The sequence below is a fragment of the Salmo trutta genome, chromosome 12 (genome assembly GCF_901001165.1).
Source record: "Salmo trutta chromosome 12, fSalTru1.1, whole genome shotgun sequence".
Taxonomy (NCBI): Eukaryota; Metazoa; Chordata; class Actinopteri; order Salmoniformes; family Salmonidae; genus Salmo; species Salmo trutta.
The window spans coordinates 19,009,453-19,022,001 of NC_042968.1; positions in this window are offsets into that span (position 1 = coordinate 19,009,453).

The window sequence follows — 12,549 nt, forward strand, 5'->3', positions numbered from 1 at the left end:
AGTTCACACCTCTGGTATTCACCCCCTTTGCTATGAAGCCCCTAAATAAGATCTGGTGCAACCAATTACCTTCAGAAGTCACATAATTAGTTAAATAAAGTCCACCTGTATGCAATCTAAGTGTCACATGATCTGTCACATGATCTCAGTATATGTACACCTGTTCTGAAAGGCCCCAGAGTCTGGAACACCACTAAGCAAAGGGCACCACCAAGCAAGCAGCACCATGAAGACCAACGAGCTCTCCAAACAGATCAGGGACAAAGTTGTGGCGAAGTACAGATCAGGGTTGGGTTATAAAAAAATATCTGAAACTTTGAACATCCCACGGAGCACCATTAAATCCATCATTAAAACACGGAAAGAATATGGCACCACAACGAACCTGCCAAGAGAGGGCCGCCCACCAAAACTCACAGACCAGGCAAGGAGGGCATTAATCAGAGAGGCAACAAAGAGACCAAAGATAACCCTGTAGGAGCTGAAAAGCTCCACAGCACAGATTGGAGTATCTGTCCATAGGACCACTTTAAGCCGTACACTCCACAGAGCTGGGCTTTACGGAAGAGTGGCCAGAAAAAAGCCATTGCTTAAAGAAAAAATTAACAAAACACATTTGGTGTTCGCCAAAAGGCATGTGGGAGACTCCCCAAACATATGGAAGAAGGTACTCTGGTCAGATGAGACTAAAATGTAGCTTTTTGGCCATCAAGGAAAACGCTATGTCTGGCACAAACCCAACACCTCTCATTACCCCGAGAACATCATCCCCACAGTGAAGCATGGTGGTGGCAGCACCATGCTGTGGGGATGTTTTTCATCGACAGGGACTGGGAAACTGGTCAGAATTAAAGGAATGATGGATGTCGCTAAATACAGGGAAATTCTTGAGGGAACCCTGTTTTAGTCTTCCAGAGATTTGAGACTGGGACGGAGGTTCACCTTCCAGCAGGACAATGACCCTAAGCATACTGCTAAAGCAACACTCAAGTGGTTTAAGTGGAAACATTCAGATGTCTTGGAATGGCCTAGTCAAAGCCCAGACCTCAATCCAATTGAGAATCTGTGGTATGACTTAAAGATTGCTGTACACCAGCGGAACCCAACAACTTGAAGAAGCTGGAGCAGTTTTGCCTTGAAGAATGGCCAAAAATCCCAGTGGCTAGATGTGCCAAGCTTATGGAGACATACCCCAAGAGACTTGCAGCTGTAATTGCTGCAAAAGGTGGCTCTACAAAGTATTGACTTTGGGGGGGTGAATAGTTATGCATGCTCAGGTTTTCTGTTTTTTGTCTTATTTCTTGTTTGTTTCACAATAAAAAATATTTTGCATCTCCAAAGTGGTAGGCATGTTGTGTAAATCAAATGATACAAACCCACAAAAAATCTATTTTTATTCCAGGTTGTAAGGCAACAAAATAGGAAAAATGCCAAGGGGGTGAATACTTTCGCAAGTCACTGTAGCTCCCCATTTGAACCACGGTTTTCTTTAGCTGCTGAGAGAAGTCTGACAGACACAGAGACAGAGGGAGGGTGCCAGAGGGGCGATTTGTCACCAATCCTTCCATGATCCAGTTCCTATTGTACTCTGCATGACACGAGGTCCTCAGCTCCAAGGGGCCCAGCTCAGCTAGCATGCTAGAGATAGTAGACTTACATAAGGAAAATAGGAAAAACACCACTACATAAAACTGCTGACAACACAAGGACACCTGGAAAATTTGGGGGATTTCTCTGCGTCATGAGCACAGCCACACTTTATGGAAATAGCCCTCGAAACACTAATGCATTTATAAACCAAGGCTGGAGACTAAAAGGTAAGGTTAAAATGTAAATGTTTATATTATCATTGATTTTGTGAGGGCCGAGGGTACAGTATTTTCTAAGGCCTGGTACCAGTCTGTGGAGGGTATTGTTTCCCAGTCCAGAACCAGTCCCACCTGGAGATACGTGGAACCAGACCTGAGCTGGTACAGGAACCCCCCCCCCCCCCCCCCCGAGGGGTCTACACCGCAAACCAAGCCCATACACACCAAACCAATGAGCAGAGTCAACCATCAGCCATGCACCTTGACCCACAATTCCACTCCTCTGCTTTGACATCCCTGTTATCTAAACAGCGGAACAACGGCACATGGAACTGATTCAGAGGCCTGCCCCGAGGCCAGGCGGTAGTGCCAGGGGCTACAGGTGTGCGTGACACCACCCGTCTATCGCCTCTCCTGGAATTTGTGTTATTCGCAGGGATGACTACTGTACAGTCATTACAGTTTCAGTCCAAGCAGTAGTAGAGCCATTGTACTCCACTCTACTCCATTAGGACCCATTGTCATAAGCAGAGAGCATGTATCTCTACAGGAACAGGAAACTGTTAATGCTTTGTTTTAATCATTGAGTTTATAGTCTTGTCAGGAAACAAGACTCAAGTGATGAGAGACCATCTGGTAGGCCAGGCTGGGGTCAGGACTGTCCTACCTCTCAGCACCTCTCACAGGCTACATCCTCCTCACCCAAACAGCTGGTCACATTCTCAGCCTCTGGCGCCATCCCAGCTCAGCTCCACTAAAGCACAGAGCTGTTTAAACATACAATAACACTGCCTCAAAGCCTTGTTTACCCCTGCTTAACTTTCCACTATTCCTTCTGCTTCTCTCAAAGCATCCCAGTAACAACAAATTATATTGCTACAGCACAGACCAGCTTCATAGAGGAGAGCAATAAGCAGTCAATGTATACAAAGCTGCAGGAGACCAATTTACCCAGGGCCTTTACCCTGAATCAGCTCCTGTGTATGATGTTAGAAAATAACACAGTGATGACGGGTGTGTATGAGTGTGCTCTTTGATTTGCTTTTGATAAAGATGCTGAGAGGATGGTTATACAACCCTGATGCATGGAGACTTCATTAGCCAAATATGCCAGTGATGGGATGTTAGGGAGTGCTGCTGTGGTCACAGCCCATCTCTCAGGTCTCATCTTGGGCTATAGCTAGCTCCCAAATCTCCCTGGAGCCAAGGAGACATATTGCAACAATTAAGGAAAAGTAACATACCTCCTCCAAACACACCATCAACTCACCAGAGGACCCAGTGTGGATGACAGTCAACTGATTATGTAAGCGTGTAGATGTTGTGTTTTCCATGGATGAGCCCTAGTGAACAGGCTGTGTCTCTTTTCTCTTAACTGAGTCAGTCTGGTGAGACAACAGGTGTTCGGTCCCTCAGGACACACCGATACGGAGAACTTGTAAATCAATCTATTCACACTTACATATATTCATCCACATGAAAACACTGCTGGTTGATGGGTGTTTCCAAAAACAACATTGATTTAGGGGTTTACTCCGGATTCCAAAACTGGCACCACAGCATCCCTCTGCCCATTGGTTGAAGCTTAAACCTCTTAGATGTAAAGTCCCCTGTTTGGGACCTGTGTGGTTCTGGTACCGGTTCCGACCGACATTTTCACCTAGACATTGATCGGTGGACACCATAGATCGAAATGGCTTGCATTGAGTGGTAGCTCTGATTCTCACGGACACCGTAGTTCTGTATGTATATCTCTACTGCCTGTGTGAAGCAGGGTGTGAAATCTGACACAATTTGAGGCTGGGATGTTCCTCCTACCATTTAATTCGTTCTTCCGATTGTCCATCAACTCCTGGCTGAACCCAACGTCACAGCCACTAACAACGCAGTTGGACTCCACATCGTAGCAAAAAAAAAATCTACATCGTAGCGCATCAGAGAGAGAGAGAGCGGTTTCATCGCAGTAACACATTCAGATATCGATGTATAACCAGTCATCTACAATAATTCATATATTTTAAACAAAAAACACTGTCTGTTCGTCATAGACGGGCGAGTTCCTAACGAGTTCAGAAAGCCAAGCCAGAGCTCTGTGAGATGTTCACAGCGATGGGGACACGTTTTGATCAAGAGAGACCTTTAGAAAATATGGACATTTTATCTAACACTAAACATACAAACATGTATTTTGCAGTTATAAGAAAGGCGAAATCTTATAGTTTGTCATTTTATTATTGGATTATACTATTTTTAGAACGTGACAGGTAGCCTAGTGGTTAGAGCGTTGGACTTGTAACCGAAAGGTTGCAAGATTGGTTCCCCGAGCTGACAACGTAAAACACTGTCGTTCTACCCCTGAACAAGGCATTTCACCCACTGTTCCTAGGCCGTCATTGAAAATAAGAATTTGTTCTTGCCTCGCTGAATAGGAAATACATAATGTCAAATATTTTTAGCAGCAAGGTGAGATGTTAACCTTATATGCAGCATTACTAGTGATTGTTTATGACCCTCTCATTATAAATAATTGCTTTTGGGGATTAAGTAGATGACATTTTCGATTACATTTAGTTACTATTAACTGATTTTAACATCCACAGGATCCCATGTTTGATTTGATTATGTAAACCTGTAGAGAAGTGGTTCCATGAATGAGTCCCGGTTCTCACTATTCAATCAGAGGGCTTCTAGTGACTGTGTGGTGTCATTTCTTTACCCAGAGTCAACCTGGTGGCACAGCAGGTTTCTGGTCAGTCACTATTGGACACAGATCAAATCACATTTTATTGGTCACATACACATGTTTAGCAGATGTTATTGTGGGTGTAGTGAAATGCTTGTGTTTCTAGCTCCAACGGTGCAGTTATATCTAACAAGTAATATCTAACAATTTCACAATACACACAAATCTAAAATTGATGACTTTTAAATGAATCTAACCACATGTTCATCTATTCTTCAACATGGAATCACTGCTGTGTGACAAGTGTGTTTTCAAAAACAACATGGATTTACGATTTTTACTAGACATTTCAGGATTCCAAAGCTGGCACCAGTGAGTCCCTGCTCATTGGTTGAACTATGTATCCTCAGGCGACCATGTTTGATCACTGGGCTGTGAATCTTCAGCACACTCTTCCCAGCATGGAAGTGCGTCACTGAAAAAATAAACTTGGGGTCTGTTTCACTGTCAGTGTGATAAAACATAACAATTTATTGCTTAGTCCTCATCCTCATATGCAGTGAGCTCCAAAAGTACTGGGACAGTGACATATTTTTGGGGGGTGGCTCTGTACTCCAGCACTTTAGATTTGAAATGATACAATGACTATGAGGTTAAAGTACAGACTGTCAGCTTTAATTTGAGGGTATTTTCATCCCTATTGAGTACACAGTTTAGAAATTACACCACTTTCTGTACATAGTCCCCCCATTTTAGGGGACCAAAATTATCGGGACAAATTTACTTATATGTTTATTAAAGTAGTGAAAAGTTTAGTATTTGGTCCCAGACTCATAGCATGCAATGACTACATCAAGCTTGTGACTACACATTCATTGGATGCATTTGCTGTTTGTTTTGGTTGTTTCAGATTATTTTGTGGCCAATAGAAATGAATGGTAAATAATGTATTGTGTCATTTTGGAGTCACTTTTATTGTAAATAAGAATATAATATGTCTATAAACACTTCTACATTAATGTGGATGCTACCATGATTACGGATAATCCTGAATGAATCGTGAATAATGATGAGCGAGAAAGACACATAAATATCATACCCCAAGACATGCTGACCTCTCACCATTTTGGGGGGGGGTATGATTTTTGTGTGTCTGTAACTTTCTCACTCATCATTATTCACGGTTCATTCCGGATTATCCATAATCATGGTTGCATCCACATTAATGTAGAAGTGTTTATAGACATATTATATTTTTATTTACAGTTAAAACAGTCCCAATACTTTTGGAGCTCACTGTACGTCTAGTTTGTTTTGTGGTTCCAGTCAGAACAGTCTGTCTAACTAAGCAGTATGCAGCATCGCCACAGATTCCCCATCAGCCCTGTGAAAGACACTTTGTTTCTCTGCTCTGAGAAGCTTCGCCCTGTTCCAGTATTCTACTCCACTCCCCAGGGGGACTAAGTCAATTAATCAATGAGACCTGTTTTTATACTGAAACAATAGAAGAGACTGAATCAAACACAAATAACTGAGGGATGAGTCAATCAAACAACAAAGTGTAATTGTGTTAGTTTGCAGTAGTTTGGAAGCATTTGAAATGTTACATAATGATTTGTATTGTGTAAGACAACTTGCTAGAAGTCCTTCACAGTTCAAACCTTCACAGGAAAATTTGCTACAGTGTATTCACCACTTTAAGGGTAATACCAGACTGTGTGTATGTTGGTAGGTTTGTGTCTATCGTGTCTTCGCCTGTTCAGTAGGTCATGGCAGGCTGAATAAACTGGAGAGAAATGAAGATGGATTATACACAGTACAGTATGAAATGTAGAATATGTTCACTGATGTCTCTGGCTCATGTAACTGTATTGTACTGTATTGTCAGATGTGGCCCACATTGCAGTGTTGGAGATGGCTTCCACACCATGTTGTGTTTGGGTAGTGTGCCAGTGATTACTTTCACAGATTGCAGGTGATTTACTGCCTCCACTCTACACCCCAGAGCCCTCAGGGGGTACCCCAGGTTTCCTCCGCTCATGTTATTCAGGGGCCCCTGACACCTCCACCCCCACAGCAGTGAGGAGTGAGAAGGTTGGATGAATGTGACCCTGTGGGGCTAACCCCTAACCCTAGCTTCATGTCTACAGCCCGGCTTAACCCCAACCCTAACCCTAGCTTCATGTCCACACCCCAGCTCAACCCTAAACATTGCCACAACCCTAACCCTAACCATAGTTTAATGTCCTCACCCAAGCTCAGCCCTAACCCTAGCCATAACCCTAACCCTAGCTTCATGTCCTCAGCCCAGGACCCTCTTTCAGTGACTTCTGATATGCTGCCAGGGGATACAGTGTAGATAAGGCAGGGATGCACCATCCTCCTCCAACAATCTGATCACACCTCAAACACTTGTCAAATGGGTCCATTCCCTGATCCCTTTCCTGATCTTTATCCTCCCTCTTGCAGTTCCTCTCCTGCTGCCTTTTTGGGAGTTATAATGAATAAATAACATTAGCCAATCCATAAACACCTATGCTAAAGGAAGCACATTTAATATTGATGTATTAGAAATTCAGAAACATCACCCCATAGTGTTGCTAAGCAGCAGGCCAATGAGGCCATGCAAGCATCCTCCCTAACAGCACAGCAGTATCAGCCACCTTTGCACATACCTCCATTTGGATCAAAATCCAGTCCTTTATCCTACATCCTCCCACACCACTAACCCAGTAGGCCCCATGTGTCTCCCTTCAGACCACATGCTGCATCACTATCAATCCCCCCGGATGGAAAAACCCACTTAATTTACCTAGTCTGTCATATTAGTTTAAATCTGGAGTCCTCTTTTTGTTTTGGTGCAGTCTTCTAACATCCTGGTCCGCCCCCAGTGAGTGCAGGGCATGTGTGCTATGTCAACCTAGTTTGAACAACAACTCCCTAACAGATGCAAATACAGCAATAACTCAACATCCATGGCTCCACAGCCGGAGAACCCAGGTGGATCTTCTCTCACATCGCCTGGGGAAATACTGTATGATGTACTAGGATATTTTCCTCTACTGCGTTTACATCGATGCTGTCCACAACCTGTACATCTCATTAATGCTGTGTTTATCTTGAGCAGCCTTGAGGTCTGCAGGAATGTTTCCAACATACAGTGTACACCAGCCAAGGGTCAGCAGCCGATAAATGACAGATTAATTTATTACCTTGGACACAGACACTAATAGCTGTAGGTCACAGTGTCCAAGTGGTTTCCCCAACTCTGGTACTGTCGACTATGAACAAGACCATGTTGATCATCTCTCTGTTTGAGTAGAGTGGACAGTGTTTTTCATCATGAACTGTAGACTGTAGGACAAGCAGCATGGAGAGTGGTGGACACAGGACACACAGCACACTGTCCAGGGGAATGTTACAGAGGTGTACAAGGCCCCCAGAAAGGGGAGCCATGTTAGTACTGTAGGTCAGCAGTCCTGGCCTGTGAAGCCTCATTAAATCAAGCCAACAAACCGGAGGTTGATAACGGCCATGCAGCATATCCTGGAAGCCCTGCGGCGCTTCCTCCCGGACGCACAGCTATGGCCACTTCCCCAAAGGACTTCACTGCAATAATTACTGTACTGCCTTCCTCAGAAATGACTTCCAGCCCCCACACAGATGTTGATTAAACGATGTGTGAGGGTGAGATGCAGGAATTGTCCAGCACATCAGAAGGATGGAAAGGAAATGGAGCTGCCAGGCCTTGACTTAGAGACCACAGTTTTAGGAGGATCTGCTGTGTAAATTAAAGGGTTAAGGAGTTGTTTAATGTAATTTGTTCAACATGTCCTCTCATTTCGCTCAAATTTCAGGTGGAAACAAGGCAAGCACAAAGGCACTCTGAATTACAGTCTCTGACCGTAGTCTGACTGTAGTCTGCCCGTAGTCTGACCGTAGTCTTTGACATTGTGGTTGATAATGGCACCCAATAACAGCAGAGAGATCTTCAACCAAAAGTCCCTGGAGGTTAAATTCAGCTGCTCACTAGCATACTGTAAATGCTTGTAAGGAGTGCAAAGTCCTAGCTACAGGGACTTCAGCCAGATACCTTGCTTTTAAGATCTCCTCCACCACACACACACTGAGGTCAGTGCGTAGAACATCAGATATCCCCAGCAGAGGAGACAGGGCTCTTCTCCAGGCTGCTTATGGAGAGCAGCTGGTCGATACAGTGTATACAGTGTGTTGCTCCTGCTGCTGCTGCAGTGGGGCGGGATAAGGGCTGAGGCTGCATGTTCTCCGCTGAAGGCCCTGCTGTTTGTTGTGCATTAGTGGCTGGGTTACAAGACAAGTGAGGCCTATTTGTTTTTCCATCCCCTGCTGCTTCCCACAGCGTGAGTGGACCTAATGTGTACTGGATTCCCCAGCACTGCCCTGTCCATGTTCCAGTGCAGTTCTGGGACAAGTAGTCTTCAGCTCAACAACAAGGACACACACTTGGACTACTACAGTAACCCAACCAAACAGTCTGCAGCACACGGCAAGGTAATCTTAAGCAGAAGCAGGGAGATGGAGAGGAGCAGCTGCTGGATGGGTGAGCCTGCTGGAGTCGTTATGCCAAGATCTAGTGTTCTGGAGATAACAGACACACATACAGACACACAAACAGCCGTTCAGAGCCTCAGTTTCAACATAGCAGGGAGGAAATTAAAAACGTGTATTTGTATGACATTCAAACGGATGTGGTGCGTGCCAAGAGCGTCGAAAGAGCAAACTGGAACAAACCTGCATAACACTTGGTCCTCTCTCTCTGCACTTTGAGGGTCGTTAAAGGTTGAGTGGAGAGCAACACTCCATCTTCATCATCACTGGGAGTTAAACAGTCATCAGGCAGGCCAATAACAGCTGTTAATCAGCAGACCTAGCTTCAGCCAGGACTCACCCCTTTTTGATCTCTCTCTCTCTCTCTCTCTCTCTCTCTCTCTCTCTCTCTCTCTCTCTCATATTATGCCAGGCCCAGTGATTAAACACAGCCTCTTGCCAGTGTTAGACTGGGGTGTTTTTCAGATGGCTCTCTACTCTCAACATCAGGTCAATGTGCTGAAGTAACACCATATGTCCTTACTACTGTATGTCTTTCTAAGTGACAGAATCACAACTTACCACTACTTAAAGAGAGTATCTCAAACTTAGACATTCTTCCAATGGTTCATGAGCCCTTATTTCCAATGTGTCTCCATTTGTCTGTTCTCAATGTGGAAAGCTGCAAAGTACAAAGAACAAGATCAGATCTACAGGACTACAGTATCAGCATACCATCTCTGTACTGTGCTAACTCAGATCTACAGGACTACAGTATCAGCATACCATCTCTGTACTGTGCTAACTCAAATCTACAGGACTACAGTATCAGCATACCATCTCTGTACTGTGCTCACTCAAATCTACAGGACTACAGTATCAGCATACCATCTCTGTACTGTGCTAACTCAAATCTACAGGACTACAGTATCAGCATACCATCTCTGTGTTTCCTAAGGTTAAGTGATTGTTTGAACTGAGTGGGAATCTGTTCCACCCCATTCCTGCATGTCTGTACCCACCAGAGGCAGACCAAGGCCAGTTCAGATCGTGTCTGTGGTCAGTGAAGTTGTTCCAAAGATAATGGGCCTAGCCTGGGTGGCCTAGGTCTCTATTCCATTCATTCCTGCTGTGGACCTCAGCATTAGTGCCGGCTCTTGTAGGTGAACGTTGGGAGCCGAATCTATTTTTAGAAATTTTTTAAAATTAAGAAATGAATAATCAAAACATTTAAATGAATAGAATTAACTAATTCAAAGAACTAAAAAAATCATAAAATAATATAGGCCTAAATGCTCAAGCGCACACACATTGGTTCTGACTGTCTGCTCAGACTAACAGCCTCACCTGTTGTTCCTGTCAATCAGACACGCAGTGTCAACCAATGAACCAAAGATGCGTGAGGGAGGGCCGAGCCAACTCACTCACAGTCACACACTTAGCAGCCGAGGAGAGAGGAAGGACAGCTGTGAAAATAACATCTGGAAAATGAGTCGGAAGCACAGTAGCATTTGGATGCATTTTAATAATGTGGACAATGTTAGAGCACAGTGTAGAATTTGCCAAAACAAAATCTCATATAAAGCCGGTTCTACGCACAACCTACACCGGCATATGGGAACTGTGCACCCAACTGTGAAGCTAGCTGTAGCGAAGCTTCGAGAAACTAGCGGGCCTGCTAGTGATAGTGGTGGAGCCTGCACCTCCACACGTGGAGATGTATCCACTCAGTCAAGTAGGCCTACTCCGCAACCCACAGTGATGCAGTCTTCTATGGACCAGTTTATGTTAAAGTCTATGTCTGCAGTAAAACAAGGCCAAATTGATATTGTATTGGCTAAAATGATTGCCACCAATTTATAGCCATTTTCGATCATGGAGGACAGAGGTTTTAGAAATTATAGCAATAGTCTAAATCCAATGTACACAATTCCAAGCAGGAAAACCCTTTCAAAATCACTTATTCCACAACTGTACGAGAGCACACAGGCTTCAGTGCGGGAAAGAGTCCAAAAAGCTACTGCAGTTTTCCTTACCACTGACTGCTGGACATCAAGGGTAACCACTTCTTACATGTCGGCTACATGTCACTTCATTGAAGATTTTTTGATATCTAGATGTTTTCTGGACTGCTTTGAGTTCAGCAACAGACACACCTCAGAGAACTTGGCAGAGGAACTGTTGAGAGTAAATCCTAAATCCAACCACATTGTCCGATTTCAAAGAGGCTTTACGGCGAAAGCATAAAGTTAGGTTATGTTAGGAGAGTACATTGAAAATAGCTGTGTGTAATGTTTTGTCAATTCAAAGACAGGCGTCACCAAAAGCAGAAAACCAGCTAAAATGATGCACTAACCTTTGACAATCTTCATCAGATGACACTCCTAGGACATTATGTTATACAATACATGCATTTTTTGTTCCATCAAGTTCATATTTATATCCAAAAACAGCATTTTACAGTGGCGGTGAAATTCCGATTTTTTTTCCCCTCAAATGCTTCCGGTGAATCAGCGTTACAATTTACAAAATTACTATTCGAAAACATTGGTAAATTATAATATTGTCATTCAAAGAATTATAGATTAACATCTCGTAAATGCTACCGCATTGCCAGATTTCAAAATAATTTTCCTGGGAAATCACACTTTGCAATAAACGGGGTGCTATGCTAAGAACAATAGGCTAGGATATACAGGTTAGCACCATCTTGGAACCATCTAATATCAATAATACTATTGTAAATAATCCCTTACCTTTGATTATCTTCATCAGAAGGCACTTCCAGAAATCCCAGGTCCACAAAAAATGTGGTTTCTTTCGACAAAGTTCATAATTTATGTCCAAATAACTCCAAGTTGTTCCATGTTGTTAGCGCGTTCAGTAGGCTCCTCAAAATGTAGGGGGGGGGGAAAAGTCACGACGAAAAGTTTAAAAAAAAATCTATTTACGTTCGTTCAAACATGTCAAACGTTGTTTAGCATCAATCTTTAGGGCCATTTTTAACGTGAAACATCAGTAATATTTCAACCCGACCTCTCCTGTGTCTTGAAAAACGTTTTGAAAAATGTCTCGCCTCACATGAACGCGCATGTGCGCACAATAATGAAGTGACGACATCCCAGGGACGTCAACTTCCCTTCTTTGTCATCCGGTCTCTGTTCATCATAGACGCTTCAAACAACTTTATAAAGATCGTTGGCATCTAGTGGAAGCCGTAGGAAGTGCAAAATTAATCCTTTGTCACTGTGTGATCTATTAGCAATGACACGAAAATAGTACAGCCACAAAATTCTCATTTGCTGCTTGTATTTTTCTCAGGTTTTTGCCTGCCATATGAGTTTTGTTATACTTACAGACACCATTCAAACAGTTTTAGAAAATTCAGTGTTTTCTATCCAAATATGTTAATAATATGCATATCCTAGCTTCTGAGTTGGTGTAGGAGGCAGTTAAAAATGGGCACATATTTTTTTCAAAATTCTCAATACT